The sequence below is a fragment of the Akebia trifoliata genome, unplaced genomic scaffold (assembly GCF_017979445.1).
Source record: "Akebia trifoliata isolate Shusen 1 unplaced genomic scaffold, ASM1797944v1 Contig00218, whole genome shotgun sequence".
Classification (NCBI taxonomy): Eukaryota; Viridiplantae; Streptophyta; class Magnoliopsida; order Ranunculales; family Lardizabalaceae; genus Akebia; species Akebia trifoliata.
This window is the reverse complement of record NW_028236870.1, coordinates 34009-44715: the sequence shown is the minus strand read 5'-3', so window position 1 is coordinate 44715 and position 10707 is coordinate 34009. Positions and strand designations below refer to the sequence as shown.

General features: G+C 35.1%; 1 long non-coding RNA gene across 3 annotated transcripts; it reads right to left on the bottom strand.

The window, feature by feature from the left end:
* Positions 1 to 2877: 2877 nt before the first annotated feature.
* Positions 2878 to 10119, bottom strand: LOC147381849 (uncharacterized). 3 transcript variants are annotated; one of them, XR_015174312.1, is made up of 5 exons: positions 9505 to 10119; positions 5107 to 8004; positions 4150 to 4993; positions 3918 to 4008; positions 2878 to 3386 (listed from the first exon to the last, which is right to left on the bottom strand). It is a non-coding gene; the product is annotated as an uncharacterized LOC147381849 (long non-coding RNA). The 3 variants fall into 3 exon arrangements; XR_015174311.1 differs by having other exon boundaries at positions 4150 to 5347; positions 7917 to 8004; positions 9505 to 10108; XR_015174310.1 differs by having other exon boundaries at positions 4150 to 8004; positions 9505 to 10118.
* Positions 10120 to 10707: the final 588 nt, after the last annotated feature.

Sequence of the window (10707 nt, the reverse complement as noted above, 5' to 3'; positions counted from 1 at the left end):
GTAGTAAGTTTTGTGATGAAAATGCCAAAAAAGACAAGATAGGCTCATTCATGATTTGTAAAACAAAAACCTTTATAAAAAATATTTTTCTTTTATTGTATTTGTCGCCAGCCACACTCACAAGGGAAAAAAAAAAGACATTTTTTTTTATTTTTTATTTTTTATTTTTTTAGCTATCATTATACAGAACACACTTTTTATTTTTTAGTATGTTGTTGCCACACACAATTATTTTTTCTTTTTTTTATGTTGCTGGCAAGCATTCACAAAACACTCAATTCTAATTTATTTTTCTTTTATTATATGACTGTCAGCGCACACAACACTTATGCACCGTACACACAAAAAAAAAACTCATTTTTTTTATATGTTTGCCGCGAGCAACATCAACTCAACTCCGTTTTCGTTTTCCTTTTTTGAAGCAGAACATAGAAGCACGCTAACTCTTTAGCACTGCCGTCTTCTTCGAACAATAATAGCCTCCTTCAGCCATCTTGAGCAACCAATTAAAGTAAACAACCTTCTTTTTTGCTAATCTAAGTTTCTCACTCTCACTTTCAGCAATCTTAGACAGTTAAATCCAGATCAATCACCAAATCGACGAAATGGGTTGTAAATCAACCCCAAAATATGGCCGAAAACAAAAAAAAATTGCTTCGAGTAGACGATCTAAGACTTCTGGTGCTCCTCTCTGTCTCTTATCTATGTCAGGCGGCAATAGCTATTATGACCATTGGATGGTTTTTAGACCTTCACACATATTCTCTCACAAAATCACAAATAATTGAATCAGAGAAGAGAGAGAGAGAGAGATGAAGGAGAAACGTCTCTTCTGCTGCCCCTTCTTTGTACATGTGAGAGAAGATTAAAAAAAGCACTTTTTTTACTAGCATTACACCACGCACACTGGCGATGGTTTTTATTTTATTTTTTATTTTTTTTAATGGTTTTTTCTTTGAAACCCAGCATGTACATCAATACCGATTAAAAATTTTATCTTTTATTTAAAAAATAAAATTCATGATTCCTTATTCCAACCACCATCATTCCATCCTTATTTCATTATCCTTTGAAATCTTGAATTATTTAGGATCATCACAAGTGACTCTCAATAGGATTATAAAACAAGAAAAAATATATATATATATATATATATATATATATATATATATATAGGGAGCGGTTCGACAGCCCTAAAATTTGCCAAGTTTGGTGCCAAACATTTTTTGTAAATCACATTTGATGGGGTTAGAAGTTTTGGAATAGGCTGATTTTTTGTGAGGATGATCTCTATGGTGAAGAGATCATCCTCAATAAAAATCAGCTCATTTTGAAACTTTTAAGCCTAGTTTACAAGTTGAAAAATCGTGGACCGTCCAATTTTTTAAATCACTTTTGATGGGGCTAGAAGTTTTGGAATAAGCTGATTTTTGGTGAGGATGATCTCCTCATCATAGAGATCATCCTCACAAAAAATCAGCTCATTCCAAAACTTCTAACTCATGTTTTGAAAAATGTTTGGCACCAAACTTGGCAAACTTTAGGGCTGCTGAACCGTCCCCATATATATATATATAATATATATATATATATATATATATATATATATATATATATATAGATATAGATTATAGGGGACGGTTCGATGGACATGTTGAAAATCAAATGAGAAACTGATGATTATCATTCGTTGGATTTAGGGGAAACGACGGCTGAGAACGCGTTCCTCGTCAATTCCAATCTAATGAGAAAGAGTTTATTTATTTGTATAAAACTCTCATTTTTGTTTTTTTTAACTAAATCCAAATCCAACGAAATAACTCTCTGTTTCTCTCTCATTCGACTGATAATCCTTCGTCTTCTTCAAATCCGATCGACTGAAAACCCATCTCTTTTCTCTCTCGATCAACTAAAATCACAGGGAATCGACTATCATTCTCTCTCTCTCTCTCTCTCTCTCTCTCTCAATCTGTTTCTCAATCGATCGACCTCGATCTCTCTCTCAATCAGTCGACGGCTTCAAAGAACCCGAACGGTGACCTTCTACAAATCATTGTTATTTAGGTCCAATATTGTATATTAGCAAAAATGAGTTGAACCAAAAATGAGTTGAACCACTTGAAACTTATTGATCTATATGGATTGGCTACCTCAAGCCACAAAAGTCATCTTGGATTGGAACAAACATTTCCTCTTCTGTTTCTGATGACATATGGACACCTCAAGCCACAAAAGCCATCGTAGAACTATGTTCCAAAGATATATGGTGTTGCTAGGGGTCTTCAATTGCAATTTCATCTCATCATGCTTCTTGTTGATGTTATTGATATTATATTGAGCACAATGAGAGGACTTAATTATTATTGTATTTAGGTGCACAGACGCAAAGGACGGGTTGCTTAATTGTTGGGACCAATTTTCTTTGGTTTTGATGCTTTTCAACATAGGAAAACAATGGAATTAGTTGCCTTTTCTTCTTTTTTACTTGATTACTTTTTCTCTTTGGGTCTTTACTAATTAATTGTGGTAATCTTTTTTGTTTATTTTCAAGTTAAATAGGTCTAGGCATGAAATCATTCGCTTGTACTCATCTAAAGATGGATGAACAAAATAGGTGCAAACCTAATTTTTCATTTAATGTCTAGTTTGGTGTCCTCTGGGTTGTGCACCTCAGATCGTATCCTACCATCAACAGAAGCCAAGTAACTTGCCTTTGTAATGAAAACAAATCGAAGCGATTTCATCTTTTCATGAAGATTAGGGGTCTTGATGGTGAATGTTAATCAAACTCTGCTTAGAAGGTCTTGTATTTAGCTACTGGACTTGTGCAACTCTAATTATTATTTGTAAGATTCCATAATTTGCATTTTAGCACAATTAAAAAAATATCCACATTGGGTGTCACATTTAAGATGATGGATTAGAGTATCAATAACAACTAGTAGCCATGAATTTACAAATTAAACAAGCTAATATCATTTTTCCTACCTGGCACCATTACGACACCATTTAGAATAAAGTTGGTAAAAAAAAATGTCCATAAGTTGAGTCCATGGGGATTCATGCAGTCCAATTCGGCTTCTTGGGTTCTTGTTTTAGCCTCGCACCAAATCAAAGAATCAGTTGTAGAATCCATGTTCCAAACCCTTTTCTTCCTTCTTGACGAAGACATTTCCAAAGACAATGCCGCGAGATTAACCCGTGAATGGTGCCAAGTAGGTCTTGGCCCCAAATCAAAGAAGGTCTTGGCCCTCTGTGACTGCAACTGCATCTCTCATGATTTGATCAGCAAGCATCTTACATGCTCTCTCGAGCATGGAATCCACATATCTACATTCTGCATCATTGCGAATCTGCACATGCTTCTCAACCTTCACACACATTCACTGCATGTTCAGAGGATCAAACTTCAGAAAGTTTATAAGAAGGTAAATACAGAATAGGATTGGACAATCTAAAGTCTAAACCATTACCAAATAGTAGACTCGCATTCACCGCATGTTCAATAAAAATAGTCGTTATAAATTGACGCACACATCATAAAATCGCAGATTATTTACTTTGAGATACACAAGAAAAAAGATTTATGATTCTATGTATCCTTAGACAAAAGATCTACTATTATTGTAAAGGAATCAACAAAAACTACTAACAAAGAGAAAAGCAGGTCATGTAAAGAAAAGGTTCCCAATAACAACAAATTATGAGTCATCACAAAAGAAAAGACATTAAAATTATAAATAAAACCACCAAACTATAAGTCATCTTCTAAAGACATTTAATAAACCCAGTGTGTCCTGTTGATAGAAGCAACAGACACCACCCAAAAAAATTGTAAAGCATCTGTGTGATCAGATAAATACTTATAATAACGTATCATGAATGATATAGAGAAGTTCTAGTTGTAATGGAATTACAGATGATGAAATCGGTTGAACAGTTGTTGGCGCCAAATCAGTGCTTCTGCATGGGAACCATAACGTGATGCACTTATGACTATGCCATTTGCTGCTACATTTCAAAAGCAATATCGTTATACCAAACACATACCAGATTATGTAAAATTAGCCTCCAATACATTGACTAACCATTTCAAGCATATTGTTGCAATGATACAAGGAGAAAAAGAGTTATACCACCAAACCATACCATCTTTAGGTGCCTCAGTGAAATCCTTTCCTGATTGCTTACCAAGTCTATATTTCTGTTATGTAGCAAGAAACGTCTTTTAGTTAAGCAAGAAGAAGGATTGGACCTCCAAAATGTTGGATAATTACATAAATCAAGAAATAAAGAATCTTGAAAGAGACCTAAAGATGATCTTTCAAATGAAATATCATGAACATGTACCAGATTTTTTTGCCTACTTGAGAAATGGATGCTAAAAAAGTAACAGCAACCACCATGATATGGAAGAAATTTGTAGCTCGAACCTTAATAGGGTAAAATTGAAACCTACTTGGTTTTGTAAATAAAGATCAAAAGCTTAATACAACCAAATAATTTTGCTTTTTCATTGTTCTGTTAAAATAAAGAAGCTCCATCTGATTAATACTAAGAAACTATCATCCTTCTACTAATCTAATAATGTTAAATAAAATCCCAATTAAGCCTAAGATCATCTGATTGATACCTGCATGGACTAACCAAAATGTGATCAACCCAATAGAAAAAATGACCCATCTCATCAGCATTGTAGGATTAACGAGTTAACAGTATCAAGAACTAATAGTATAGACAAAGCTGGGACTGAACATACAACCTTATGGACTGTGCATGGCAGTTTCTACTTGAAAATACATAAAAATTTTCAAACAGCCATCAAACAATTCATCTGGAAACAACTCATAACCTAATAACCACAATGTCACAAAAATGACATTAAATAACCCATGAAGCAACAAAACAAGTAGAAGGATTTGATTGAGAATTTTCCATCATGATTGCAAGTCTATAACCACTAATTGAAGTTACTCTGAAAAGCCAATTGCTCCTGCAACAGGAAAATTTTCAATTCAAAATCAGTAAAACCTATGATACCATATGTTAAACTTTTGATCTACTAAATAAAAGCACCAAATGCCAGATGCATGAAATATGCATTACCTTCCTACTGTTCACAAATAATATCCCTTCATTTAATTGGTGTTCAAGATGCTCAAGTTCTTTCAGAATGCTTACCTCCCTCGACTGTTGCTTCTATTTGGGATCGAATGTCATCTCTGAGAGTACCAAAATCATTCGGGTTCTTTGAAATTGTCGATAGAGAGAGAAAGAGAGAAAGATCAATGTAGTTGTCGTACTTTGCTTTGGGTTCTCTTACCGATTGGAATAGCTCGACAAATCTCTGTGTTGCAGAGAAGAAGAGCTAAAATAAGAAGGAGAAGATGAAGAAGAAGCTTTGATGGGTTACAATAGAAATTGAAGAAAATGGAAATTTTATAGGGGGGATCGAGAGAGAAAGAGAGCGTGATATTCGATTCCCTGTGATTTCAGTCGATCGAGAGAGAAAAGAAAAGGGTTTTCAGTTGATTGGGTTCGAAGGAGACGAAGGGTTATCAGTCAAATGAGAGGGAAACAGAGAGTTATTTCGTTGGATTTGGATTTAGTTAAAAAATAAATAAAAACGAAGGAGTTTTATACAAATAAATAAACTCTTTCTCATTAGATTGGAATTGACGAGGGACGCATTCTCAGCCGTCTTTCCCCTAAATCCAACGAATGATAATCATTGGTTTCTCATTTGGTTTTCAACACATCCATCAAACCGTCCCCTCTATATATGGGGGGCGGTTTATGGGACATAAGTAAAAAAATATATAAAAATAATGGTTTTTCAAAATATGGGTTAGAGGTTTTGGATTGAGCTGATTATTTGCGAGGATGGTCACTATGATGAGAAGATCATCCTCACAAAAAATTAGCTCAATCTGAAACTTCTAAATCCATCAAAAGTGATTTACAAATTATTAACAAAAATTGGCAAAAAAATCGATGGACCACATTCAAAATCACTTTTAATGGGGTTAGAAGTTTCAGATTGGACTGATATTTTTTTCTTCAAATGATCTTCCCATCATAAAGATCATCCTAACAAAAAATTAGCTCAATCTAAAACTTATAACCCATATTTTGAAAATTTATTAATGTTACATTGTTTTTGCATATGTTTTTTCTTATGTCCCTTGATCTGTTCCTATATATATAGGGGCGGTTCATGGGACATATGTAAAAACAATGGTTTTTCAAAATATGGGTTAGATGTTTTGGATTAAGCTGATTTTTTGCGAGGATGGTTACTATGATGAGAAGATCATCCTCACAAAAAATCAGCTCAATCTAAAACTTCTAAATCCATCAAAAGTGATTTACAAATTATTGACAAAAATTGGCAAAAAATTGATGATCCACATTCTAAATCACTTTTAATGGAGTTAGAAGTTTCAGATTGGACTAATTTTTTTATTTTTTAATGATGATCTTCCCATCATAGAGATCATCCTCACAAAAAATCAACTCAATCTAAAACTTCTAACCCATATTTTGAAAATTTATTTATGTTACATTGTTTTTACATATGTTTTTTCATATGTCCCTTGATCCGTTCCCATATGCATATATATATATATATGGGAGTGGTTCGATGGCCCTAACATCTACCCAGTATTTTACCAAGTTTTTACGGCCATAAGATTGAGACGCATCCGACGTTTCAGAGAGAATACACGGTTTTAAAGCTAAAACGTACCGTAATTACAATCGGCCCCCTCTAATATCCTTTTTTTCTGTTTTAAGTCCCACTCTCTTAACAAATCCCTCTCTTCAACATCCCGCTCTTCTTCGTTCATAAATAGAACCGTAAAATTCTCTCCCTCTTCTTCGAAATCGAAACTCTCTCCATCATGAAAATTGGGTTTCAACTCTATAATACTTACCATTTACAACAAAAAAAAACAAAAATCCCAAGCTTTTAAGCTTCTCAGTGGATACCTTTAGGTGTTGTGAGTTTGTACAACGTCTCATCTCCAAATTCTAAAGGAGAGGACATTTATCAGACATGAAGAATTGAAAGATATCATCTTTAATTTTGATGAAATCTAAAGATAAGGTTTTGAGACTTATAAAATGTAGGACTGTAGTAGGCATGAACATCCAAGACATCATTTTTTTTCCAACAAATCTATCTGAATTAATGAATGATAAATTCTCTATTAAGCACACCATGTCTTGATTTTCAGATCTGGGTTCAAATGATTCTTGAACACATGCAAATTTGGAAGATCGATCTCCAATTTCTTTAAATCGAAGCAACATTTCTCGACGGCGATAGTGTGTGAATACAAGAGAGAGGGTTTCGATCTGAAACTTGAGAGAGAGAGAGAGAGATGATTTTCATTAGCGTCTCTGCAACGATAACTCGGTTTACAGACCGAGTTCGAAAAAGAGAGGGATTTGTTAAGAGAGAGGGACTTAAAATAGAATGAAAAGATGTTAGAGGGGGTCGATTGTAATTCGGTATGTTTTAACTTTAAAACCGTGTATTCTCTTGAAACATCAGATGTGTCTCTGTGGCGCCCCGCCGAACACTAACACAAATCCCCATGTCAGATTTCAAGGTACGAGGTGGCACCTCGAAATTTCGGCATGGTCTCCTCTGTTTATGTTAGCATTCCAAGGCGATTCAACCTGCACCTGATAAACGACATACAATCCTGCATATAACAAACAAAATATAATACTAGCGGAAGCCTATATACGTCTAATAATGTCCGATAGATCAGAGTGCGGAAGAAGAAAAATTATATACAGGATTATACAAAATTCCTCACTCTAACAGAATTCCTAACACTCAAGACAAATCCATAAGACTACTTGGAGAAACTGACACCACTAGGGGGTATAGCCCTAATACTTACCAGGTGACGGACTCTGGTTGTCTATCTGACCAACCAGATGATCCTCGCTCTTGTTCTACACTTGTCTCGCCAAGCTTTAGATCTGAAACTAAAAAATAGAGAAGGAAAGGGTGAGTAACAAGGGTTACCCAGTAAGGAAGCAACAATTTCTGCCAATAACCTCTCCTAACATGAACGAATAAACATACTGAATCATTTTAAAATAAACTAAATTTTACAGAAGAAAACTACGATTAACTGGTACATATAGCCAGGGATGAGCAACTAAACATTTTAAAACTCACATTACATCGATCAGCAGTACTCACTATAACATTCTCTTTTTATACAAATCTAATTGATCAAATAGAAACAATAAACATGCATTTCATCTATATATCAAAATAAGCAACAGATACATAATACACACAATGGTGGAGTATTGGAATTAGAGAGTTGGGATTCACGACTGGATCGCTCCCAGTCGGGACATGATGTTACAATTCTTCTCGGGCTTTTAGTTCCTGATTTTGTGGCTAGTCGCTGTTTACCACGCTTGGTTGACCATTTATCCGGCTCAGGCTGGCCGTTTGACGTGACCGTAAGCAATGGGTCTCTTTTCGATGTGTCAGAACGTTCGACTACTATAGATTGTTAGTGATCACTGACCAATCATCTTCGTCTATGCCTATCAGGCGTACATGTGATTCCCAAAGATACAAACCATTCGTATACGACCACCTTTACATTACAAGTTCACTGGTAAAGATAGAGAGGAATAAACCCGGATTCCAGTTGTGACTCCACTCTCATACGCGTCCCATACCACGTATGAGTTTGGTGGTCCCTACCGTACATCCCAGGATAGTACACCACTCCGGATGATATGATGCACTATCCCTTCAAGCATTCACAAACTCTTTAACAGCTCACAAAATAGCTACTTATATTATTATTTTCATTTGAAAACGAAAGAGAAATTAACAATACAAGGTTGAGAATAGATATCCAGTTTCCTACCATGCAAGTGTGGCCACCCGGCCTAAAATAAATAACATAACAGAGCGCCTCGCGCTAACAGAAAGTAAATAAACATGCAACCAGTAACATTATCCCTGGATATCCGTTCACCAACCTGCATACAACACAACAACGTAAAATGCAGACATCACCCCTCGGGTGTGACTCTGACATTTTACCGTTTCATACCCTTTTTCCCTTTTTTCGACTTTTACAGTTTTCAATATCTTCATAAAATATCCATTTTCTGATATTCATCAACTCAATATGAGTTCATTGAATATTAAATCACATTTTTCAACTATAGAATTTATTTCTATCAATAATATTAAAAAAGAATACAATTTTTATATCAAAACGGGGTCCGAACAGTTCACAACCCAATTTATGGAAATAACCCGTTATAATACTCTACCCACGTATAATTTGTTAAAAATACAATTAAACATATCAAACATGCAATTTCTGGCGTGAATTTTGAAATAAACAAAGAATTCTATATTTCGGAAATACATCTAAATTTTCCAATAAAATCCTAAATGCAATTTTCACAATCTATGATTACTAATAGAAATTGAGAGTTCCTTACAATCACTAGGCGATGGAATTGAAGCACGTGCGCGGAAATCGAGACGATTGGCACGAAAACCGAGGCGGACCGAACTTCGAAGCGGCTGATTTTCGAAACTGGCTTGGTGGTTTCGAAGATCTCGATGTACTCGTCTCTTCTCCCTTCTACGGCGAAAGACGGTTTGACCCCGAAATCGATGAAAACCGAGGTCGAAGTTACGAAAATCTCCGTATAAAAATACGGCTGATTTTTGACTATACGGGGTGAAAAAGACGAGAAAACGGAAGGAACTTGGTTGGTTATGTAGAGAATGAGGCTGCGGACGTTTCTCCCTTCTGCGTCGGAAAGCGATTTGACCCCGAAAAGGACGAAATCCGAGGTCAAAGTTTCGAAATTTTCGTATCCAAATACGGCTGATTTTTACGATATCGGGTGAAATAGAAAGTGAAATGAAGATAGGTTGGGTGGGTTTTGTAGAGAACGAAGCTGCGGACCTTTTTCTCTTCTGCGGCGATCGTCAAAAGTGGACCGTTTGCGAGAGATCTGAAGTGGAAAAATCGGAGGAAAAACAAATTTCTTTTTTTTTTTTTTTTTTCGCACTGTTTGGACGAGTGGGGAAGATGAGATAAAAAAAATTTAATATTATTTATATAATATTTGGGACGAATTCGGTATTTCGCCTATTGTTTTGATCGACGATAACTTGGTCATTCGGTCTCCAAAACTGACAAACGAATACTCTATTTCGCCTAATTTTTCATTCCGGATCTAATGGTATAGTCAATTTCTACAAATTATGTCTCCATCAAAATTTACATTTTTGGCCTGACGTGACCCATAAACTTGATATCGTTTTCGTTTTTGGCGATAATTCAACTTCCTGATCTCCAAAAATGACAAATAAATAGTATATGTTGAATAATTTTTCGTTATGAAACCAATGGTATGATCGAATTTTAAAAATTATTACTCCAACAAAATGTTACTGTTTTAGCCTGGTCCGACCCGATAATCGAGGATTTTGCAACTTTTATATTTGGACTCGCATTTGAGCGTGCTTACAGGCTAAACTATGTTTTTCGATCATTTTGAATCTAATGGTGAGGTCAGATTCTATTAAAAATGATCAAAATAAGGTCCCACAGTTTTACCCTAAGTCCCACTTTCAAGATTTTCTTAAAATTCCACTATTTATTTTTTCCTCGAGATACGAATTAAAAA